Below are 26,858 nucleotides of genomic sequence, written 5' to 3' on the forward strand. Positions count from 1 at the left end.
TGTTTGGTGCGTTTTTCTTTGTGAGGTCAGTTAACGGTACAGATATGTCTGAAAACTGTGGTATGAATTTCCTGTAAAAGCCGATGAGACCGAGGAATGATCTGACCTGTTTCTTAGTTACAGGTGCCGGAAACTGCCGTATAGCGGAAACTTTGTCCTGTACAGGTTTAAGCTTACCACTTCCTGCAATGTGACCTAAAAATTCCAGCTCACCATAACCAAATAAACATTTACTTGGTTTTGCAACGAGCTTTGCCTGTCTAAGCGAATCAAATACTGCTCGTAAATGCTCAATATGATATGACTTAACGCTTTGTGATTTCAGTTCCTCACAGATTTCTTCATCAGTCAAGGCGTCGAGGTCTCGACCTCGGTATTTAAGGACACCCTGTGACTGATTTAGTAACTTGTGTGCAGATGAAACCACATCAAGGTCACCAATCCTGGATATTTTTAACAAATTTGATGATTGGCCAGGTCTAAGGCATTCAATTAAAATTCCTGGTCTTATTTTCTTTGTATCTTTAACATCACCAGCTACACCCTTGATAGTTTTCTGTATTAAAAAAGGAGAAAGGTCATTAACATTTTTGTCTTTATCTTTTGCAGAAATTACAATAGATCTTGGCCAGTTATTATCCCTTTCGTCAGAAGAATTGCAGACATCACTTCTTCGGTTTTTTTAATAAGAAACATTGGACTCCCCGTTGTTTTTTGTCGCCATGTTAAGTTTTTATAAGTTTCATCGTCTCTGTTCCCCACCCGCCACCGAGTGCCAACACGGGCGATGCTAGGACTCTACGGATTTCCAGCAGATAGCATCAGGGATTCCAGAGACGACATACTCGAACAGAGCGTATCTATCAATGGCGCATAGACAGCGTACTACTCGATTGACCCATGAGCCACAGACTTCTTCATTTGCCATTTGCATGCTTTTGAAAATCTTAGAAACATTGGATTAAACAAAATGCCATCAGTAAAGCAGGTGGACAAATGAAGGGCATGGCGTGACCAGCCGATTGATCGAACCGGGTCCATCCGATCTACCGTTTAGATAACCTAAGAGCCGAGTGGCATATACAGCCGTATCCTCGATCATCTAGCCATCGATGACACGGTGGTTACGTCACGACTGGAGTCTAGATACGACCTTCATCCATTAGGACCTTCTCGCTAACCAATAACTCACAAGTTGCAACTCACGGCAAACAAGTAGGTGAACCCACTTTTTATTTTAAACACCGGGCCCACGGTCGATGCTCGGATCGCTTTAGTCTGGCCTCTAACTTTTGACCTTTCCAGCATGGGTAACCCTACCAGGAGAAAAACTCCAGCTGGCATAGCTCTTAGGTAGGGGTTAATAAAAAAAAAATAATAATCATTTCAAAATAGCAAAAAGTATTAGAAAGAATTAAATTCCGCCAAAAATGCATATTTCTTATAATATATTCCTATGCATACTCATATTTGGGTTACAATTAATAGTAATTGATGAGCAGCTATAATTTAGAGACAAGAAAAGGCAAGTGTATGACTTAAGCGAGATAACTGAAAGAGTAGTTCACTTAAGTGATACAAATTTTGTTCTATTTGTTTTATTTATATTCTTCACCCTTCATTCAAGGGATCCGTATTTTTGAAAAGTAGTCTTTGTAAGATGATGAACTATTATTAAAAAATAATCGATTGAAAATTACATTAAAATTAATTGAATGTTGTCAATTTATTACTACTGCTGAGATTCATTATTGCACCTATCAAAGATACAAACTAACAAATAAATTCAAAGATTTCATCAAAACAATTGAAACATAATTACACACTATTCCACAAACATTTCAAAAGACGAAAGTTTCATAAGTACTCGCGGATGGATCTCCATGCTACAATGGATATCTCAAAAACCATTCAGATCAAAATCTGAAATAAGATTGATTGATTGTTGGGGTTTAGCGCCCGAGCAGCAGTATTTCAGCTATATTCAGGCGATGTACAGGAAAGGGGTGATAAAATGAACATGAAAAAATGATTTTATGAAAAACGGGATGAAACACAAGGACAATGGGGTCGATAAATTTTGATTGCAATTAGAAAAAAGGGAGGGATGAGTAAGGGCAGGCAATTTAGCCTCCTGTGGTGGAGCGCAAAGGTTCCGAGAGAATACCACAGCAGGGTTCTTTAACATGCGAGGAACGTGGCATCTTTCCCAACACGGTGCAACATTATGGTTTGTGGTCAGGTTTTCCGTATTATAGCCTGTCAACCCCTGCATGTAACATGCCAGGGGTACCCCATTCCACCACCTGGGGCACACATCCAAGTTGCTCTGTGGGCAGAGCGCCTAGCCCCCGGCTAGGTTTCTGAGCACTATTTAGTCGCCTTTTACGACAAGCTTAGCGCTGCTGCAGGCCTATTCTTTTGACATCCGGACCTGCACGGGGCGATCAATTTGTATGTTGCTGATAGATATTTGCAGCTTGATTCCAAAGTATGTATTATTGTTATCGAGAATTTTGTAACCTGCCTTAAATGAGATAAATATCCTCCTTGTATCTGTTTTACTGTATAAGGATCAGGCAAATAGCTAAAATTTCTTGATGGAGAAAGAATTGATGTGAGTTTAGTAAAATAATTTTTCAAACACAAATCAATACTGTAGATTATTTTTGGAACTAAAATATTCTATTAGATTCGCATCTATTGTCAAGTGCTTAACCGATCTGCAACTTCTTGCACTAATAAATTTCTTTTTGGTGGGTGTGGTGTATGATTATCGTCCACCACGATATTCACCAGATTTTGTACAGGACAATTGCCTTTTCTATATTTAAATGAGTTAAACCGATTAATGTTTAAAAGGAAATATAATTCGCATAAGATACAGACAACATACCGTGTATGAATGTTTTACGTGATAAAAACAAGGACTTTAATTAAAAACAATTTCTTGCACTGAGGATATATCGCCCCGTGCAGGTCCGGGTGTTAAAAGAATAGGCCTGCAGCAGCGCTAAGCTTGTCGTAAAAGGCGACTAAATAGTGCTCAGAAACCTAGCCGGGGGCTAGGCGCTCTGCCCACAGAGCAACTGGGATGTGTGCCCCAGGTGGTGGAATGGGGTACCCCTGGCATGTTACATGCTGGGGTTGTCAGGCTATAATACGGAAAACCTGACCGCAAACCATAGTGGTGCACCGTGTTGGGAAAAATGCCACGTTCCTCGCACGTTAAAGAACCCTGCTGTGGTATTCGATAGGAGTAGGAACCTTTGCGCTCCGCCACAAGAGGCTAAATTGCCCGACCTTACCCATCCCCCTTTTTCCAGTGGCAATCAAAATTTGTCGACCCTATTATCCTTGTGACCCATCCTCTTTTTTCATTTCATGTTCATTTTATCATCCATTTCATGTTCATTGTCTGAATATAGCTGAAATATTGCTGCTCGGACGTTAAACCCCAACAAACAAACTGAGGATATATCCGCTATTTGAAAGCTATACCCCTCCACCACACTCAGTGCTAAACCGAACCTTTTCATGCATATTTTAAAGTACATGGAGGTCATGGATTTGTAATGAGTAATACTCATATCCTGTAAATATTTCGCATCTTAAAAGCAAGACGAGTGATACTTATTGAATCAGGAATTGGTTTTATGTTTACTGAGGTGATTGATATTTTAAAGCGTTCATTGTTTTCCCAATCAACATCGACAATACGCAGTCAGAATCTTAATCTTAATCTTATTGGCTTTAGGTCGTAGTTCATTTTGTTTTGAATGACAAGACTTTGGCTTTCGGAAATCGATGTGTTCTAAATTACCACAAAGGCTATTTTCACTTAACAATGATTTATTTTGGTTATTACCCGTCTATTACAAGGTTTGCTTAAAACATTGGCCCCGTGTAGGTCCGGGTGTAAAAAATATAGGCCTGCAGAAGCGCTAAGCTTGTTGTAAAAGGCGACTAAACAGTGCTCAGAACCCTTTGTTTGTTTGTTTGTTTGTTGGGGTTTAACGTCCGAGCAGCAATATTTCAGCTATATTCAGACAATGAACATGAAATGGGTGATAAAATGAACATGAAATGAAAAAAAAAGGATGGGACACAAGGACAATAGGGTCGACAAATTTTGATTGCTACTGGAAAAAGGGGGGATGGGTAAGGTCGGGCAATTTAGCCTCCTGTGGCGGAGCGCAAAGGTTCCTACTCCTATCGAATACCACAGCTGGGTTCTTTAACGTGCGAGGAACGTGGCATCTTTCCCAACACGGTGCACCACTATGGTTTGCGGTCAGGTTTTCCGTATTATAGCCTGACAACCCCAGCATGTAACACGCCAAGGGTACCCCATTCCACCACCTGGGGCACACATCCCAGTTACTCTGTGGGCAGAGCGCCTAGCCCCCGGCTAGGTTTCTGAGCACTATTTAGTCGCCTTATACGACAAGCTTAGCGCTGCTGCAGGCCTATTCTTTTGACACCCGGACCTGCACGGGGCGTGCTCAGAACCCTAGCCGGGGGCTAGGGCGCTCTGCCCACAGAGCAACTGGGGTGTGTGCCCCAGGTGGTGGAATGGGGTTACCCCTGGCGTGTTACATGCTGGGGTTGTTAGGCTATAATGCGGAAATCCTGACCGCAAACCATAGTGGTGCACCGTGTTGAGAAAGATGCCACGTTCCTCGCACGTTAAAGAATCCTACTGTGGTATTCTCCCGGAGTATGAACCATAGGGCTCCGCCACAGGAGGCTAAAACCCGACCCTGCCCACCTCTCCCTTTGCAGTGGCAATAAAAAATTATTGACCCCATTGTTCTTGTGTCCCATCCCTTTTTCATTTCGCCCCGTGCAGGTCCGGGTGTCAAAAGAATAGGCCTGCAGCAGCGCTAAGCTTGTCGTAAAAGGCGACTAAATAGTGCTCAGAAACCTAGCCGGGGGCTAGGCGCTCTGCCCACAGAGCAACTGGGAAGTGTGCCCCAGGTGGTGGAATGGGGTACCCCTGGCATGTTACATGCTGGGGTTGTCAGGCTATAATACGGAAAACCTGACCGCAAACCATAGTGGTGCACCGTGTTGAGAAAGATGCCACGTTCCTCGCACGTTAAAGAATCCTACTGTGGTATTCTCCCGGAGTATGAACCATAGGGCTCCGCCACAGGAGGCTAAAACCCGACCCTGCCCACCTCTCCCTCTGCAGTGGCAATAAAAAATTATTGACCCCATTGTTCTTGTGTCCCATCCCTTTTTCATTTCGCCCCGTGCAGGTCCGGGTGTCAAAAGAATAGGCCTGCAGCAGCGCTAAGCTTGTCGTAAAAGGCGACTAAATAGTGCTCAGAAACCTAGCCGGGGGCTAGGCGCTCTGCCCACAGAGCAACTGGGAAGTGTGCCCCAGGTGGTGGAATGGGGTACCCCTGGCATGTTACATGCTGGGGTTGTCAGGCTATAATACGGAAAACCTGACCGCAAACCATAGTGGTGCACCGTGTTGGGAAAGATGCCATGTTCCTCGCACGTTAAAGAACCCTGCTGTGCTATTCGATAGGAGTAGGAACCTTTGCGTTCCGCCACAGGAGGCTAAATTGCCCGACCTTACCCATCCTCCCTTTTTCTAGTGGCAATCAAAATTTGTCGACCCTACTGTCCTTGTGTCCCATCTCGTTTTTCATTTCATTATCATTTCATGTTCATTTTATCATCCGTTTCATGTTCATCGCCTGAATATAGCTGAAATATTGCTGCTCGGACGTTAAACCCCAACAATTAATCAATCAATCTTTTTCATTTCATCATCATTTCATGTTCATCGTCTGAATATAGCTGAGATATTGCTGCTCGGATGTTAAGCCCCAACAAACAAACAAACTTTATTTTATTCAAGTCATTAATTAATGTTATCATCGGTCTTTTTCAACAAGTTTATTCGTTTCGTCGGAGTATGCTTTTGTTTTATTAAATAACTTATTTCTTGACAATGGTTATTCATTAGAAAATAGTTCATGATGCTGAAAGTCATACGGCAATTTATGAACCAGTTGGTCGCCCCAATAAATTATTTGGGTCGAAAGGTAGATGAGGTCAATTGAATGTTTTTTTTTTCTTTTTTTTTTGGGGGGGGGCGATCAACCGTTCCTGTTAACTATTAGATGAATCGATTGTCAAAATCGGTTCGTGTTCATTACTACACACGACTGGGACTATGGAAATTGTATTAATGTATGGTTATTCGATATGGATCATTTCAGAGAATGTCGACAAAGTTCGATTCCAGTCACAGGGTCACTATATAAATAGTTTCTTCTCTTATAGTTTACGGTTGTTTACTTTTTCTGTTTATCTATGAAACCTTCACTTTACTTTTTCAACTAACTTGGAAAACGTTATGTTATATATCAACTGTGACGTCGTCTTTAAATAGAACAACGCCAGTTTTGTACAGTTTGACGATGTGTCGTCAATGATGTACACATGACCGCTGCTGACATGTTATCTGGCCTCTTAAAACAGTACATGTTTTGACGTTAGGGCAGATAATAAACAAAAAGTGTTTAAATGCATATGCAAAGACGGTGTTATTTCAATAAAGTATGAAATAAAAACGAATACCGACATTGGAATAAGAATATAAGTAATTAAACATTGAAAGAGTAATCAAGGGAACCAAGGTTATAGCGGTAATCAAAAGAATGTAATCCAGGGAAATATTGCTGCTCGGACGTTAAACCAACAAACAACAACGATTTTTGTGTAGTTTGTTTTATCTTAACTGTTTTCTTCATTTCTTTTAGAGATTTTGTTTCTTTTTTTTTTCGGCAACAATGATAAGTGTGTTAAGTGTAGGGTTTTATAAGAATCAGGCACAAAATCGAAAAAAAATCAGAAACATCCATGTAAAAAATACCTATATCAAAATACGTTTATTAATTAACTCAGAGATACCATCTTCATTTGATCCCTGCATCACTGGATCTGATAAAATATTTTTCAATAGAATGATAGAAAAATATCGTTTATGAGTTATCTGCCCTTGAAATTATTCATTATTATTTCATTTCAATGAAATAATAACTCCTTTAGCCAAAATGGTAAGGACAATCTTGTCTTTTTTCCTTGATTTTTATAACGCAAACAATCAAATTTAATTTTAAAATGGTGAGTTTTTTTATACCATATTTTACTCATCGCCTGATTCTTACAGAGACATTTAAGAGGTATATTTATCACATCATCACATTAGTATGAAAATATTTTATGAGTATATTATGCAATGAACACAATATTGAAAATGATTATTTCTTCCTCGATTTATTCTACAATCGCATAAAACCCCAACGACATATATATAATATGATGACTTTTGATTCAAAATCTGTGACAACATTCCTTCAGCACCTGCAAATGGATTTTTTCATATCAAAAGTCATACGTTATGATAGAGCTTACCGTTACTACGCGCTGGACTCCTTACGGTTAGGCTTCTGGAACTGGGTTATGTTGTTACAATATTGAAGATTGATTGACTGTTGGGGTTTAACGCCCGAGAGTTTCAGACAATGAACATGAAGTGGATGGTAAAATGAACATGACATGAAAAATGGGATCGGACACAAGGAAAATGGGGTCGAGAAATTTTGAGTGCCACTGAAAATAGGGAGAGTTGGGTAGGATCGGGCAATTAAGTCTCCTGTGGCGGACCCAATGGTTCCTACGGCGGAAAAATACCACAGTAGGGTTCTTTAACGTGCGAGGAACGTGGGAACTTTTCCCAACACGGTTCACCACTATGGTTTGTGGTCAGGTTTTCCGTATTATAGCCTGATAACCCCAGCATGTAACACCCCAGGGTGTACCCCATTCCACCATCTGAGGCACACATCCCAGTAGCTCTGTAGGCAGAGCGCCTAGCCCCCAGCTAGGTTCCTAGGCTCTATTGAGTCGCCTTTTACGATAAGCTTAGCGCTGCTTCAGGCGTATTCTTTTGACACCCGGACCTGCACGGGGCACATTATTGATGTCATCACTACTGAAGTTTTATGGTCGTCACCATGAACTCGTGGATCTGTACGGTGTATACATGTACATCTGCACCATGAAAACAGATTGATTGATTGATTGATTGTTGTTGTTTATTGCCGTTTCGGCGACCAGGGCCATATCACGGCAAGAACATTTAATGCAAGGAAAACAGATAGATTTGTTTAACATGTCATAGTTTTCCTTTCCTCTACCCCGGAATTGCTTTTTTATGAGAACTCGGCTGGTGTTACTAGAAAAAAGCAGAGGTTAAATACCCTACTGTTGCGCCTTGCCCATGCTCCCATGAGTCCGAGTTGTTCATTAACTTTTGTTACTCTGTATGCTTTATTTTATTTACTTTATATTCTTTGTTGTGTTTGTCTGATTTTTATTTCTTGAGATTTGTCCCTGGAATTACATTATTTTTATTTCCGCTAGTATCTTGGTTCCCTGGATTACTCTTTTGTAACTTTACTATAGCAACGGACTTATGATATAGCTTGGCGGTAGTTTATTGAAATGACTTTTTCACAGACGGTAATCTTCCAACATATTAAGTAACATTAAAAGGAAAAATTTAAGTACGTCAATTACAGGACATTTCTATTTTATTTAGGTTAAGACAGAACAAACAAGACGTTACACGGAAAAGAACTAAAGCACTAGCTATATGAACACACAGCGGAGGTAATACCAGGTGCTCCGGAAGGGTAAGCATGTCCTCCACAGCAAGAGAACAAAATCGCTCACTCTAGCGATGTCTCTGGTCAAAATTCACTAGTTGATATTTGTTGTTCAACAACTTTTTTTGTGTGTAAAATTTGGAGAACATGTGTTGTAAATAGCATTTTTTCTGTTTTTTTTAACAAGCTTTTCTACCGAATTAAGTTTGTTTGTTTGTTGGGGTTTAACGTCCGAGCAGCAATATTTCAGCTATAATCAGACAATGAACATGAAATGGATGATAAAATGAACATGAAATGATAAAAAAAGGATGGGTCCTAAAGATCTATATAAATTTAATAAAATTGAGGTATCAGCACCCCAATCGGTACTGGACACCATTTCTAAAATATCTAGTGCCTTAAGACACCTAGATTCAAGTAATTTGATATGGGGAAGAAAAGAAAGTTTACTATCAAAAAGCAATCCAAGAAATTTTGTTTCTTCTACTATTTTGATTTTATTACCATAAAGAAAGAGATCTGGGTCCGGATGCAGCTTTCGCTTTCGACAAAAGTGCATACCAACAGTTTTAGATGTAGAAAACTTAAACCCGTATTCCAAAGCCCATTTCTCAATTCTTCTGAGGGAAAGCGGCAACTGCCCCTCATTATCACTCATATTCCGTCCCCTGTAGCAGATCAAAAAGTCATCTACATACAAGGAACCGCCAATATTGTCCCTCAAAACCTGGACCAAACTATTAATCCTAATACTGAAGAGAGCGACAGAAAGAACACCTCCCTGAGGAACTCCCACTTCCCGCTCCTTCTCCCCAGAAAAAGTCGAATCCACCCTCACACCAAAATGACGATCTGACAAAAAACCAGACAAGAACAGAGGAAGTCCTCCTCCCCAACCCCATATCAAATACATCCTTCAAAACACCATACTTCCACGTCGTGCCATAGGCCCCTTCTAAATCGAAGAAGACCGACAGAACACGTTCATCCCTAGCAAATGGACCTCTGATCAGCGCCCCAAACCGGACCAAATGCCGGTGTTAAAAGAATAGGCCTGCAACAGCGCTAAGCTTGTCGTATAAGGCGACTAAATAGTGCTCAGAACCTTAGTCGGGTGCTCTGCCCACAGAGAAACTGGGATGTGTGCCCCAGGTGGTGGAATGGGGTAACCCTGGCGTGTTACATGCTGGGGTTGTCAGGCTATAATACGGAAAACCTGACCGCAAACCATAGTGGTGCACCGTGTTGGGAAAGATGCCACGTTCCTCGCACGTTAAAGAACCTGAAAACGACCACTCCCGCACAAGTCATCATGAACCCGCCATGCAAACTCCGAAAGCACGAGAGGATCACAAATGCCCAAACCAACAGAAGAACACGACCCATTGCCCGAATGAAGGAACGCCGAAGATCCGTCACCAAATATGCACAACTCCTCCTGCCGAATGAGCCCCTCAACCCCCCCTACCTTTATCATTCGCATGACCACCTCCCCACAAAGGACCACGAGCACCAAAGCCACCCAAAACAACAAACGGCCCGGGCAACCGTTTAACCAAATCAACCAATCCACCCCAGCACAAGATTGAATTTGGGGGAATGCAAACGGAACAAACGGCTATGGCTCCATCAAGGGACAACCGAACGGCCACCGCCTGCAGACCGGCAGCCAAAGGAACCGAACCATGCACCACTCCGTCCCCAACAAAAACGGCAGATCCACCAGCAGCCCGCTCACCCGCCCCAGCAAATGTACCACACACTGCACATCCCTTCACGGAAACTCGATCCGCCTCCTCCAAACGAGTCTCCCGGAGACACAATGCAACTGGCAAAATAGACCGAACAAGAAGAGTTAATTCCAAAATACTAGCCTCCAAACCTCGACAATTCCATTCAAGTAATTTGGCCACTTCTATGGGCGACGAATGGGGGACACCTTCTCCGACTTGGATCCGCGACCACGACTCGATGACCCTCCAGCACGAGTGCCACCACCAAGGCCAATTCGAATCGACTGAGCGCGACTGAACATGAAATTGATGATCAAATGAACATGAAATGATGATGAAAAAGGGATGGGACACAAGGACAATGGGGTCGACAAATTTTGATTGCCACTGGAAATAGGGAGAAGTGGGTTCGGTCGGGCAATTCAACCTCCTGTGGCGGAGCCCTATGGTTCCTACTCCGGGAGAATACCACAGTAGGGTTCATTAACGTACGAGAAACGTGGCATCTTTCAAACACGGTGCATCACTATGGTTTGCAGTCAGGTTTTCCGTATTATAGCCTGATAACCCCAGCATGTTACAGGCCAGGGGTACCCCATTCCACCACCTGGGGCACACATCCTAGTTGCTCTGTGGGCAGAGCGCCCTAGCCCCCGGCTAGGGTTCTGAGAACTATTTAGGCGTCTTTTACGACAAGTTTAGCGCTGCTGCAGGCCTATTCTTTTAACACCCGGACCTGCACAGGAGCAAATGATAAATGAAGAAGGCGGTGGCTCATGGGTCAATCGAGTAGTACGCTGTCTATGCGCCATTGATTGATACGCTCTGTTCGAGTTTGTCGTCTCTGGAATCCCTGATGCTATCTGCTGGAAATCCGTAGAGTCCTAGCATCGCCCGTATTTGCACTCGGTGGCGGGTGGGAAGCAGAGACGATGATTGATTGATTGATTGTTACCTTTTAATGCCGTTTCGGCGACTAGGGCCATATCACGCCAAGAACATTGAATGAAATGGAAATATTAAAAGCAAGATCAAAGTCTCTTCATAAAATAATGAAATTAAAACAAGTAGCTATTTACATATAAAAAGGTACATAAAAGGTGAACTTAAGACATAAAATACTAATAGAAACATAAATTCGATAAAACATTTAAAATATTGAAAAACGAAGGAAGGTATCCAATTTAGAATTTATTAAATAAACCGATGTCCCGCAAGAAATCGATAATGTTTTTAGATGAAACGGTCTAGAACAAATCAAACATATTGGCGCAGTCAAAATAATTTTGCCTGGTGTTGGCAAAATCCACACAATCTAGAAGAACATGTTTGATAGAGAAAGGGCAATCACATGGGATACACTCAGGTGGAGGATCAGTAACAAGCAAATGGCCATGTGTAAATCTAGAATGTCCAATGCGGCATCTAGTCATGACCACTTGCTCTTTGCGATTGCCCGACCCGGATTGATGAACGCCTAGATCGGGTTTTATGGAATTGAGTTTGTTGTGTTGAAGACCGTCCCATCGGTCCTGCCACATCTTTAAGATATATTTCCTTATTGAAGGTTTAAAATCGGTGTATGGCAAACTAACGTCCTTTATTATTTCATTTAATGCCTTTTTGGCAACCCTGTCTACAACTGAATTCCCCTGAATACCAACATGACTGGGTACCCAGAGAAAAACAATCTCTTTATCAAATTCCCGAAGTCGATGAATAAAATACAAAATTTGTAAAATAAGAGTGTTTTTCAGTTTGTGATTCTTAATTGCCGAAAGACAGCTCAAAGAGTCTGAACAAATAATAAACTGTGACAGATTAGATTGAGTAATCAATTTAAGTGCTAACAATATGGCTCGAGCTTCAGCTGTGAATATGGAAGCGCTCGATGGCAACCGTTCAGTTACAGTTCTGTCACCATGGACAGCAGCACATGCAACGCTATCGCCATCTTTTGAGCCATCTGTATACACCGTTAAAAAATCTGGATAATTTGCTTTAATATCAGAAAATTTTTGTTGTAAAAATAAAGGATTGGTATCGGACTTTTTATATTCACGCAGATCAAAAATGAAAGAAGGGTGTGGAAGCTCCCATGAGGGCATTTCGAAGTAACAACAGGTGTCACTGCATTGGTCTCCAGATGAATTGCTCCCAAATGAGGTTTTATTCGAATTCCAAAAGGAGGGGTTTTGCTTTCATGTTTTCGATAAATGTCGACATAAATAGGATTAATGACACAGTCGTAGGCAGGGCTATCTGGGTAGGCCATAAGTTTACTTACATATTGAAGACCTAATTTCAAACGTCTGTCTCCAATGGAGGGTTCGTTTGCCTCGGCATAAAGGCTCTCAATAGGAGAGGTTCTGAAGGCACCGAGGCAAAGTCGCAACCCCTGGTGGTGAACAGCGTCTAAAATTTTGAGGTAAGATTTTTTGGCGGAACCATAAACAATAGATCCATAATCAAGTTTAGACCTAACCAAAGATGTATATAAATTTAATAAAATTGAGGTATCAGTACCCCAATCGGTACTGGACACCATTTTTAAAATATCTAGTGCCTTAAGACACCTAGATTTAAGTAATTTGATATGGGGAAGAAAACAACGTGTACTATCAAAAAGTAATCCAAGGAATTTTGTTTCTTCTACTATTTTGATTTTATTACCATAAAGAAAGAGATCTGGGTCCGGATGCAGCTTTCGCTTTCGACAAAAGTGCATACCAACAGTTTTAGATGTAGAAAACTTAAACCCATTCTCCAAAGCCCATTTCTCAATTCTTTTGAGGCAAGGTTGTAACTGCCTTTCAATATTACTCATATTTTGTCCCCTGTAGCAGATCAAAAAGTCGTCTACACACAAGGAACCGTCAATATTGTCCTTCAAAACTTGGGCTAAACTATTAATTTTAATACTGAAGAGAGTGACAGAAAGAATACTTCCCTGAGGAACTCCCATTTCCTGTTCCTTCTCCTCAGAAAAAGTCGAATTTACCCTCACATTGAAATGACGATCTGACAAAAAATTAGACAAGAACAGAGGAAGTCTTCCTTTCAACCCCATATCAAATATATCTTTTAAAATACCATATTTCCACGTCGTGTCATAGGCTTTTTCTAAATCGAAAAAGACCGACACAACATGTTCATTTTTAGCAAATGCATTTCTGATGAGCGTTTCAAACCGGACTAAATGGTCAAGAGTACTTCTGCCTTGCCTAAAACCACACTGAATATTAGTGAGTAAGTTGTGCTTCTCAAGGAACCACACAAGGCGATCATTGACCATTCGTTCCATTGTCTTGCAGACGCAGCTTGTCAATGCGATCGGGCGATAATTTGAAGGATCCGTATGATCTTTTCCTGGTTTTGGAATAGGGACTACTGAAGCCGTTTTCCAGATGAACGGAACGTTACCAGAAGTCCATATCTCGTTCATTAACGCAAGAAGTGTATGTAGAGATGGATCAGGAAGATGTTTCAAAAGTTGATAGTGAATATTATCTAGCCCACTAGCTGTATCGTGGCCTTTAGCCAGTGACGATTTTAGTTCCTCTATAGAAAATTGAGAGTTGTAGGATTCAGCATTATTTGACTTGAAGTTTAATTTTGTCTTTTCTGCAGATGATTTAATTTTTTGAAAATCCGGTTTGTAGTTAGTTGAGGACGAATGTTTAGCGAATGTTTCAGCTAGCTTATTGGCGATATCTTTTTCGGTGGTTAGAGTGGTATTACCAAATTTAAGGTGTTTCACTGAAGAATTCGAATTTTTTCCTTTTACTTTTCTAATAAAATTCCATACTTTATTGAGGGGAGTGAGAGATTTAATACTAGAAACAAAATTTTTCCAAGAGGTTCGTCTGGCTTGTTTACATGTACGTCGAGCTTTTGCTCGAAATATTCGGAAGTTTGACAGATTTGCTGGTGTAGGATTTTTGTCAAACCGGCGATGGGCCTTGTTGGGTTCTTCGATCGCTTTGTCGCACTCATCAGTAAACCATGGTTTACTAGGCCTTTTTGGATTTGTCGAGGTTTTAGGTATTGTTTTATTAGCAATTGATGTCAGTCTTTCATTAAATAATAAAATGGGATCTTCAACATCCTTCATCGCTTCTAATCGTAATTCTTCAAGACAGTGGGCTTCAAATGAAGCCCAATCTGCTTTTTCAACTTTAAAACGAGGTTGACGTTCCTCCGTTTTGGAGGATAAATGCTCCAAAATATTTGGAAAATGATCACTCCCGCACAAGTCATCATGAACTCGCCATGTAAACTCTGAAAGTACGAGAGGATCACAAATGCTTAAATCAATAGAAGAATACGATCCATTGCCTGAATGAAGGAACGTTGAAGATCCGTCATTAAATATGCACAAGTCTTCTTGCTGAAGTTGCTCCTCAACTTTTTTACCTTTATCATTCGTATGATTACTTCCCCATAAAGGATTATGAGCATTAAAGTCACCCAAAATAATAAATGGTTTGGGCAACTGTTTAACCAAATCAACTAATTTATTTCTGCACAAAATTAAATTTGGGGGAATGTAAATGGAACAAACGGTTATGGTTTTATCAAGGGATAACCGAACGGCCACTGCTTGTAGATCGGTAGTTAAAGGAACTGAACTATGTATTACTCTGTCCCTAATAAAAATGGTAGATCCACCAGCAGCTCGTTCATTAGCCTCAGCAAATGTACTATACATTGTATATCCTTTTACGGAAATTTGATCCGTTTTTTTTAAATGAGTCTCCTGGAGACATAATGCAACTGGTAAAATAGACTGAACAAGAAGAGTTAATTCCAAAATATTAGCCTTTAAACCTCGACAATTCCATTGAAGTAATTTGGCCATTTTTATGGGTGACGAATGGGGGATATTTTCTCTGACTTGGATCCGCGACCACGACTCGATGACCTTCTAGTACGATTGCCACCATTAAGGTCAATTCGAATTGACTGAGCGCGCTGCTCTTTGTATTTTTTCAAGGCAACAGGATCTGTTTGGTCAATCTGATCAAGGTCGGGACCCAGCCAGTTTTCACCTGGACATAGTCCATGATCTGTTGTTTCCATGTCAGACTCGGAATCCGAGTCCGACACCACAGGCGACACAATCTGTCGCCTAGACTTGGATTTCTCCAAGTCCTCCACACGGAAATTCCCCAACTTTTTTGGGGGTTGGACATTCTTCTGTTGAGATTTGGAAGACGATGACTGTTGTGATGATGGAGATGATTTTGAAGATGATCCGGAATTTTGGGATGACTGAGTATGGGAACATTGGTGAGATTTCTTAGCTCTGGCCTTTTTAATTTCCTCTAAACATTTTTCGGATGGTTTCATTATTTTGGTGGGTACCTCAGTGGGCAGTTTGGCAAGACCATTGATATCCTCTTTCCAACTCATGATCGTCTGCACCTCAACAGTCGAAGACAGACATGCACGCTTTGCAACACTAGCATAAGATGTTTTGCCAGATGCAAGAAAATTGTTGGAAAGGGACCACTTCTGGCGAGCTTCACTATATGAAATTTTGTTTTCAGTTTTTATCTTTAAAATATCTTTTTCTTTCTTATAAAGAGGGCAATCTTTAGATGATGACATGTGAGCTTCCTCAAAGTTTCTGCATTTCAGATCGTTTTTGCAGTCGATTCCCTCGTGTCCTTCAGAGCATCGGAAACAAAACAGTTTTCCTCTACACTGGCCCTTTCCATGCCCAGACTTCTGGCATTTAAAACACCGAAATGGGTCAGGAATATACAGACTGACAGCTGTCCTGTATGGACCAATGTAGACATGAGATGGCACTGAAGTGGAACTAAATGTTAACAGGATTGTCCTCATTGGTGTGGTTGCATCTGCACGTCGAGAAGTAAACCTTTTCACTGACTTAACGCCTTGTGATTTCAGTTCCTCACAGATCTCTTCATCAGTCAAGGCGTCGAGGTCTCGACCTCGGCATTTAAGGACACCCTGTGACTGATTTAGTGACTTGTGTGCAGATGAAACCACATCAAGGTCACCAATCCTGGTTAATTTTAACAAATTTGATGATTGGCCAGGTCTGAGACATTCAATTAAAATTCCTGATCTTATTTTCTTTGTATCTTTAACATCACCAGCTACACCCTTGATAGTTTTCTGTATTAAAAAAGGAGAAAGGTCATTAACATTTTTGTCTTTATCTTTTGCAGAAATTACAATAAATCTTGGCCAGTTTTTATCACTTTCGTCAGAAGAATTGCAGACATCACTTTTTCGTTTTTTTGAATAAGAAACATTGGACTCCCCGTTGTTTTTTGTCGCCATGTTAAGTTTTTATCAGTTTCATCGTCTCTGTTCCCCACCCGCCACCGAGTGCCAACACGGGCGATGCTAGGACTCTACGGATTTCCAGCATCAGGGATTCCAGAGACGACATACTCGAACAGAGCGTATCTATCAATGGCGCGTAGATGGCATACTACTCGATTGACCCATGAGCCACTGCCTTCTTCATTTGCCATTTGTAAGCTTTTGAAAATCTCAGAAACATTGGATTAAACAAAATGCCATCACTAAAGCAGGTGGACAAATGAAGGGCATGGCGTGACCAGCCGATTGATCGAACCGGGTCCATCCGATCTCCCGTTTAGATGACCTAAGAGCCGAGTGGCATATACAGCCTTATCCTCGATCATCCAGCCATCGATGACAATGGGGGTTACGTCACGACTGGAGTCTAGATACGACCTTCATCCACTAGGACCTCCTCGCCCACCAATAACTCACGGGTTGCAACTCACGGCAAACAAGTAGGTGAACCCACTTTTTATTTTAAACACCGGGCACACGGTCGATATTCGGATCGCTTTAGTCTGGCCTCTAACCTTTGACCTTTCCAGCATGGATAACCCTACCAGGAGAAAAAACTCCAGCTGTCATAGCTCTTAGGATCACTGAGGCACGCAAGCCCCCCCCCCCCTACCACGACAAGGATAGCAATCCACAGGGGGGCAGAGACGATGAAACTGATAAAAACTTAACATGGCGACAAAAAACAACGGGGAGTCCAATGTTTCTTATTAAAAATACCGAAAAGGGGGTGTCTGCAATTCTTCTGACGAAAGTGATAAAAACTGGCCAAGATTTATTGTAATTTCTGCAAAAGATAAAGACAAAAATGTTAATGACCTTTCTCCTTTTTTAATACAGAAAACTATCAAGGGTGTAGCTGGTGATGTTAAAGATACAAAGAAAATAAGACCAGGAATTTTAATTGAATGCCTCAGACCTGGCCAATCATCAAATTTGTTAAAATTAACCAGGATTGGTGACCTTGATGTGGTTTTATCTGCACACAAGTCACTAAATCAGTCACAGGGTGTCCTTAAATACCGAGGTCAAGACCTCAACGCTTTGACTGATGAAGAAATCTGTGAGGAACTGAAATCACAAAGCGTTAAGTCAGTGAAAAGGTTTACTTCTCGACGTGCAGATGCAACCACGCCAATGAGAACAAGCCTGTTAACATTTAGTTCAACTTCAGTGACATCTCATGTCTACATTGGTCCATACAGGACAGCTGTCAGTCTGTATATTTCTAACCCACTTCGGTGTTTTAAATGCCAGAAGTCTGGGCATGGAAAAGGCCAGTGTAGAGGAAAACTGTTTTGTTTCCGATGCTCTGAAGAAGGACACGAGGGAATCGACTACAAAAAAGATCTGAAATGCAGAAACTGTGAGGAAGCTCACATGTCATCATCTAAAGATTGCCCTCTTTATAAAAAAGAAAAAGATATTTTAAAGCTAAAAACTGAAAACAAAATTTCATATAGTGAAGCTCGCCTGAAGTGGTCCCTTTAAAACAATGTTCTTGCATCTGGCAAAACATCTTGTGCTAGTGTTGCAAAGCGTGCTTGTCTGTCATTGACTATTGAGGTGCAGGCGATCATGAGTTGGAAAGAGGATATCAATGGTCTTGCCAAACTGCCCACTGAGGTATCCACCAAAATAATGAAACCATCCAAAAAATGTTTAGAGGAAATTAAAAAGGCCAGAGCTAAAAAATCTCACCAATGTTCCCAGACTCAGTCATCCCAAAATTCCGGATCATCTTCAAAATCATCTCCATCATCACAACAGTCATCGTCTTTCAAATCTCAACAGAAGAATGTCCAACCCCCAAACCAATTTGGGAATTTCCGTGTGGAGGACGTGGAGAAATCAAAGTCTAGGCGACAAATTGTGTCGGCTGTGGTGTCGGACTCGGATTCCGAGTCTGACGTGGAAACAACAGATCATGGACTTTGTCCAGGTGAAAACTGGCTGGGTCCCGACCTTGATCAGATTGACCAAACAGATCCTGTTGCCATGAAAAAATACAAGGAGCAGCGCGCTCAGTCAATTCGAATTGACCTTAATGGTGGCAATCGTACTAGAAGGTCATCGAGTCGTTGTCGCGGATCCAAGTCAGAGAAAATATCCCCCATTCGTTACCCATAAAAAATGGCCAAATTAGTTCAATGGAATTGTCGAGGTTTAAAGGCTAATATTTTGGAATTAACTCTTCTTGTTCAATCTATTTTACCAGTTGCATTATGTCTCCGGGAGACTCATTTAAAAGAAACGGATAAAAGTTCCGTAAAAGGATATACAATGTATAGTACATTTGCTGAGGCAAATGAACGAGCTGCTGGTGGATCTACCATTTTTATTAGGGACAGAGTAATACATAGTTCAGTTCCTTTAACTACCGATCTACAAGCAGTGAACGTTCGGTTATCCCTTGATAAAACCATAACCGTTTGTTCCATTTACATTCCCCTAAATTCAATTTTGTGCAGAAATAAATTAGTTGATTTAGTTAAACAGTTGCCCAAATCATTTATTAGTTTGGGTGACTTTAATGCTCATAATCCTTTATGGGGAAGTAATCATACGAATGATAAAGGTAAAAAAGTTGAGGAGCTCCTTCAGCACGAAGATTTGTGCATATTTAATGACGGATCTTCAACGTTCCTTCATTCAGGCAATGGATATTATTCTTCTATTGATTTAAGCATTTGTGATCCTCTTGTACTTTCAGAGTTTACATGGCGAGTTCATGATGACTTGTGCGGGAGTGATCATTTTCCAATTATTTTGGAGCATTTATCCTCCAAAACGGAGGAACGTCAACCTCGTTTTAAACTTGAGAAAGCAGATTGGGCTTCATGTGAAGCCCACTGTCTTGAAGAATTACGATAAGAAACGATGAAGGATGTTGAAGATCCCATTTTATTATTTAATGAAAGACTGACATCAATTGCTAATAAAACAATACCTAAAACCTCGACAAATCCAAAAAGGCCTAGTAAACCATGGTTTACTGATGAGTGCGACAAAGCGATCGAAGAACGCAACAAGGCCCATCGCCGGTTTGACAAACATCCTACACTAGCAAATCTGTCAAACTTCCGAATATTTCGAGCAAAAGCTCGACGTACATGTAAACAAAGGAGACATGTTTTGTTTCTAGTATTAAATCTCACACTCCCCTCAATACAGTATGGAATTTTATTAGAAAAGTAGAAGAAAAAAATTCGAATTCTTCAGTGAAACACCTTAAAGTTGGTAATACCACTCTAACCACCGAAAAAGATATCGCCAATAAGCTAGCCGAAACTTTCGCTAAACATTCATCCTCAACTAACTACAAACCGGATTTTCATAAGATTAAATCATCTGCAGAAAAGACAAAATTAAACTTCAAATCAATTAATGTTGAATCCTACAACTCTCAATTTTCTATAGAGGAACTAAAATCGTCACTGGCTAAAGCCCACGATACAGCTAGTGGGCTAGATAATATTCACTATCAACTTTTGAAACATCTTCCTGATCCATCTCTACATACACTTCTTGCGTTAATGAAAGAGATATGGACTTCTGGTAACGTTCCGCCCATCTGGAAAACGGCTTCATTTGTCCCTATCCCAAAACCAGGAAAGGATCATACGGATCCTTCAAATTATCACCCGATCACATTGACAAGCTGCGTCTGCAAGACAATGGAACGAATGGTCAATGATCGCCTTGTGTGGTTCCTTGAGAAGCACAACTTACTCACTAATATTCAGTGTGGTTTTAGGCAAGGCAGAAGTACTCTTGAGCATTTAGTCCAGTTTGAAACACTCATCAGAAATGCATTTGCTAAAAATGAACATGTTGTGTCCGTCTTTTTCGATTTAGAAAAAGCCTATGACAGGACGTGGAAATATGGTATTTTTAAAATATGTATTTGATATGGGGTTGAAAGGAAGACTTCCTCTGTTCTTGTCTAATTTTTTGTCAGATAGCCATTTTAATGTGAGGGTAAATTCGACTTGTTCTGAGGAGAAGGAACAGGAAATGGGAGTTCCTCAGTGAAGTATTCTTTCTGTCAGTCTCTTCAGTATTAAAATTAATGCTTTAGCCCAAGTTTTAAAGGACAATATTGACGGTTCCTTGTATGTAGACGACTTTTTGATCTGCTACCGGGGACAAAATATGAGTAATATTGAAAGGCAGTTACAACTTTGCCTCAAAAGAATTGAGAAATGGGCTTTGGAATACGGGTTTAAGTTTTCTACATCTAAAACTGTTGGTATGCACTTTTGTCGAAAGCTGCATCCGGACCCCAATCTTTTTCTTTATGGTAATAAAATCAAAATAGTAGAAGAAACAAAATTCCTTGGTTTACTTTTTGAAAGTAAACTTACTTTTCTTCCCCATATCAAATTACTTAAATCTAGGTGTCTTGAGGCACTAGATATTTTAAAAATGGTGTCCATTACTGATTGGGGTGCTGATACCTCAATTTTATCAAATCTATATAGATCTTTGGTTAGGTCTAAACTTGATTATGGATCTATTGTTTATGGTTCCGCAATAAAATCTTACCTTAAAATTTTAGACGCTGTTCACCACCAGGGGTTGCACCTTTACCTTGGTGACTTCAGAACCTCTCATATTGAGAGTATTTATGCCGAAGCAAATGAACCATCCCTTGGAGACAGACGTTTAATTGTTTGTTTGTTGGGGTTTAACGTCCGAGCAGCAATATTTCCGCTATATTCAGACAATGAACATGAAATGGATGATCAAAATGAACATGAAATGAAAAAAAGGATGGGACACAAGGACAATAGGGTCGACAAACTGTGATTGCCACTGGAAAAAGGGGGATGGGTAAGGTCGGGCAATTTAGCCTCCTGTGGCGTTAAAGAACCCTGCTGTGGTATTCGATAGGAGTAGGAGCCTTTGCGCTCCGCTCCGCTCCGTCAAAATTTGTCGACCCTATTATCCGTGTGTCCCATCCTTTTTTTTCATTTCGTGTTCATTTTGTCATCCATTTCATGTTCATCGTCTGAATATAGCTGAAATATTGCTGCTCGGACGTTAAACCCCAACAATCAATCAATCAAACAAATGTCTGACATCGATAAATCACCCACTGCATGATTCTTAGGTGGACTGCTACCTAATTTGTATGTGTGACATGGAAATGTGTGACATGGAATTATGTTTAAATGATTTTGCACGTTATAAATGGTATGCAACATAAAAGTATAGTGCCTGTACTTCGCTTGATGTATTTAGGGTTAAAAACACTTGACTCATAAAATTTGGTTACACTCCTGTGCATTTAACTGTCGCCAGTAAGTAAAGCCATATTATTGGTTTCCATAATGAATCGTACATTATTTTAAGACTAGAGAGAATATTTTCATCAGTTTTCCCAAGTTATTCAGGGGATAAACATAAAAGACTTTTAAGATATGATCGTGCTTTTTTTTATTGGACTCTGCTTTTATATAAATAGTATATCTATTTGTGAAGGTAAGATTTGTTGCATTTTCTAAGTTATATTTGGAGGGAAAACGCTTTAGACGCACCCACTATTTTAAAAATAGCTATTTGAATATTTGATATACACAAACCCGTGTGGACAAGATATATTAAGTACCATTCTGTGTAAGAATTAGGCAATGGGTGGTACATCATTTTTCTCAAGTTTCCGTTGTTGTTTCAAATATATGAAATACATCTAGTTAATAACCGGGAAGCTCTTTTAAGTTATCCTGAAACATCTGTGACGTAGATATATTTTTAATGGTTATATAGGGGAAAAAAGTGAAAAAAATTTTTCCATGGTGCATTGCAACTAAATTTGACCTATCCATTTCATAAAAAGGCAAACTTTACAATTACTTTGATGGTTATTCCTGGAGGTTATAAGATATAAATGCTGGATAATGCAATAAAATCTCTGCGTTTTTTCCTTCATGTGCCACAACTTATATACATTTTGCCTGAAATCAACTAATTAGAGTGAAACAAACAAAACAAATTAATTGTAACTGTCAATCGAAAATTGTTACTAGCAATAGGAACTCACGAATAAAAACGGGAGTGACAGCAGGTGCTCTGAAAATGTTGATATGTCCTTCTCAAGTTACTCAATGTGACAAATAAAATGATAAACATATAGACATATCTCTATAAAGAAAACGTTGTCGACTCATTTTCTTAGTTATTTATTTCACATATACTGTTGTTAAAAACCATTTTTTTTCTAAAAACGGCAAGAATGTGATATTCATTATCAACATTTTGTTAAAATCAAAAATATTTGATGGCAAGTTTATTTTTATCATTACGCTTGACCTCCATTCCTCAAAAATATCTTTATAATCATTACTAAATATACAGTTGAATGTTATTAAGAAAAAAAACAATATATACTTTATACAATGCGTATTTTACATGTGATTACATTGGCTATCTGCATACGCCATAATTTTACGTTACAGTAGTAATCTCTGCATACTGATCTGCATTTTGGGAAGAAAACCACACTTTAATCTCATAATTATACACTGATTAACATTACAGGTGGCTCCTGTCCAGGGCACTCTATAGAAAATGGTAGATCGGCGTTGAGTTGTTCTGGTCGTGTTATATCATACCATTGTAACGAAGGGTACCGCCTTGTTGATGGACACCGAAAGAGAAAATGCTGCTCAAAATGTAGATGGGCGGGACAAATGCCAAAATGTGAAAGTATGTATATAATGTAACATTTTGAAGTTTTTTTTAACGGGTGTGGTATCGTCAGTTATTAAAAAAAATGCGTTATTTTTTTAATTCGACTTGTTCCTTAAGATATCAAGTGTTTTGTTTATACATGTTCAGATTATAAAAAAATGTCCTGTTTAGAAAACATTCAAACGCGTGTTAAATATGCTACATTTCGCCCAATTATGTTTTAGCAAGTTACAGGCTAGTGCACTTTCGAACTACGATTCTTTAAAAAAACTGGGGTAAAGTTTGGATAATGATTTTTTTTAACCTTTTTAACTTACTGGTCTTTTAGCAAGTAAAACGCTTATACATTATCTGAAATAATGATATTATGGTACGATTTTCTGTGACCTGGGAAGAAGTTCGGAAGTTGGAACTTTTTGCCCTGATGATTATCAACTTAAGATCAAATTCAATATAAAGCAAAAATCTCTACTCAAGGAGACAGACCTAATGTAAGTGAAGTAACTTTTAAAATCAGTTAAATGTTTGCATGACAACCAATTTCACTTGATTTTTTCAAACTTTCAGTTGAAACAAAAATCAAATCAAAGGACTCCTTCGTAAATCTTTTCCTCATTTGTGATATTGGATACAAATCCAAAATTTTTTATAAAACATAGCAGAAGGTTAGTGTGGTGTGCTTTACAGAGAAGTAGGTTTACAACATGCTTGACTTCCTCATTTGAAGGAACTATTATTCAGTAACAAATTCGCATTCCAATGGGCAAAAACTATGATATTTGCCTAACCGAATTGTTTTAATTTCATATGAGAAAGAATATCTTCCAAATCCTTAGAAAAAATACCCAGTTCCTTGTAAAAGAGTTATGATTGTTTTTGTTTTGTTAATTGCCCCGTGCAGGTCCGGGTGTTAAAAGAATAGGCCTACAGCAGCGCTAAGCTTGTCGTAAAAGGCGACTAAATAGTGCTCAGAACCCTAGCCGTGGGCTGGAGCGCTCTGCCCACAAAGCAACTGGGAAATGTGCCCCAGGTGGTGGAATGGGGTACCCCTGGCGTGTTACATGCTGGGGTTGTCAGGCTATAATACGGAAAACCTGACCGCAAACCATAGTGGTGCACCATATTGGGAAAGAACCCTACTGTGGTATTCTCCCGAAGTAGGAACCATAGGGCTCCGCCACAGGATTGATTGATTGATTGTTGTTGTTTATTGCCGTTTCGGCGACCAGGGCCATATCACGGCAAGAACATTTAATGCAAGAAAAATATTAAAAGCAAGATCAAAGTCTCTTAAAAAATTTAAAATTAATTTAGCGGGTACACCAAGTTCCTGTTTAATTCGAATTCAAAATCGTTATCTCCGCAGTCTTATCGATACGGGAGCTGTTTGTTTGTTTGTTGGGGTTTAATGTCCGAGCAGCAATATTTCAGCTATATTCGGACGATGAACATGAAATGGATGATAAAATGTACATGAAATGAAGAAAAAAAGGATGGGTCACAAAGATAATAGGGTCGACAAATTTTGATTGCCACTGGAAAAAGGGGGTAGGGTAAGGTTGGGCAATTAAGCCTCCTGTGGCGGAGCGCAAAGGTTCCTACTCCTATCGAATACCACAGCAGGGTTCTTTAACGCGCGAGGAACGTGGCATCTTTCCCGACACGTTGCACCACTATGGTTTGCGGTCAGGTTTTCCGTATTATAGCCTGACAACCCCAGCATGTAACATGCCAGGGATACCCCATTCCACCACCTGGGGCACACATCCCAGTTGGTCTGTGGGCAGAGCTCCCTAGCCCCCGGCTAGGGTTGTGAGCACTATTTAGTCGCCTTTTACGACAAGCTTAGCGCTACTGCAGGCCTACTCTTTGAACAGCCGGACCTGCACGGGGCAAAGGGTCAAACAAAAAAATTATCGAAGAACTTGTTAAAAAATGAGCAGTGCCTTTTAGAATATTTATATCACGTAAACTCAAGATATGATTTGACTTTTCATGTTTTATCATCCATTTCATGTTCATCGTCTGAATATAGCTGAAATATTGCTGCTCGGACGTTAAACCCCAATAAAAGAAAAAGAAAAAGAAAAGACTTCATGTTTTTAGCCGATTTAACCTTTGCAAATTCGAAGTACATAAATATAGTAACATGGCCTCACGTTTAATCACGTGCGTGACTGCATAAGCTTTTAACTAGGAACCAACTTGCACTTTCTTAATGAAAATGGTAATACTTATGCATGTTTCAAACAGTAACTTGAAAAAAACAAAACTCTGTGGTAAGTGGTTCCCACTCTACACCCACTTTTTACAGACTCCAACCTTATTAACAATTTATCATGGGTTTGGTATAATCCTAAAATAGTAATATTATGTTTCTCTCTTGAAGAATATTCCATGATTGAAAATTGATTATGCTCAAATAAATGTACTACAAACGGAATCTTACAAAGTGTAACGGTTACATTTTGGAATCATGTTTAGATTGCAACGATAATATACTTAAGAAATAATACAGCTAATTTCTTACCATTACACGAGGGTTCAGATCCGGGTGTTAAAAGAATAGGCCTACAGCAGCGCTAAGCATGTCGTAAAAGGCGACTAAATAGTGCTCAGAACCCTAGCCGGGGGCTAGGGCGCTCTGCCCACAGATCAACTGGGATGTGTGCCCCAGGTGGTGAAATGGGGTACCCTTGGCGTGTTGCATGCTGGGGTTGTCAGGCCATAATTCGGAAAACCTGACCGCGAACCATAGTGGTGCACCGTGTTGGGAAAAATGCCACGTTCCTCGCACGTTAAAGAACCCTGCTGTGGTATTCGATAGGAGTAGGAACCTTTGCGCTCCGCCACAGGAGGCTAAATTGCCCAACCTTATCCACCCCTCCTTTTCCAGTGGCAATCAAACTTTGTCGATCCTTGTGACCCATCCTTTTTTTTCATTTCATGTTCATTTTATCATCCATTTCATGTTCATCGTCTGAATATAGCTGAAATATTGCTGCTCGGACGTTAAATCCCAACAAACAAACAAACCAGGTGGTGGATGGGGTACCCCTGGCGTGTTATATGCTGGGGTTGTTAGGCTATTATACGGAAAACCTGACCGCAAACCATAGTGGTGCACCGTGTTGGGAAAGATGCCACGTTCCTCGCACGTTAAAGGCCCCTTTAGGTCCGGGTGTTAAAAGAAAAGGCCTGCAGCAGCGCTAAGCTTGTCGTATAAGGACCAATTCCGAGTACGCTTGCAATTCCTCACGTGAATCGGGGACCGCTTATTATTTCATCAAAGAATGCTTCAAATACGTAACTGAATATTCCTTTTTAGGTCACATGTCCACAGGCCGTGTGCGCTATTGCCATCACT

At 40.2% G+C, this 26,858-nt stretch overlaps 1 protein-coding gene across 3 annotated transcripts in view; it reads left to right on the forward strand.

Moving 5' to 3' along the window:
* The window catches only part of LOC148596872 (uncharacterized), a 416,353-nt gene that overhangs the window by 347,711 nt on the left and 41,784 nt on the right, over window positions 1-26,858 (forward strand). The window contains exon 1 of one of the 3 annotated variants that reach the window (XM_088562715.1): window positions 16,169-16,313. The exons of 1 other annotated variant lie outside the window; for it this stretch is intronic. The gene's annotated coding sequence lies outside the window, so the exon portion shown is untranslated. Of the gene's footprint in view, window positions 1-16,168; window positions 16,314-26,858 lie in introns of those variants that run through there. One more of the 3 variants, XM_088562713.1, reaches the window with a different exon arrangement.

Source organism: Perna viridis, chromosome 15, assembly GCF_037379345.1.
Source record: "Perna viridis isolate PV_CMFRI_1.1 ecotype Kerala chromosome 15, ASM3737934v1, whole genome shotgun sequence".
Taxonomy (NCBI): Eukaryota; Metazoa; Mollusca; class Bivalvia; order Mytilida; family Mytilidae; genus Perna; species Perna viridis.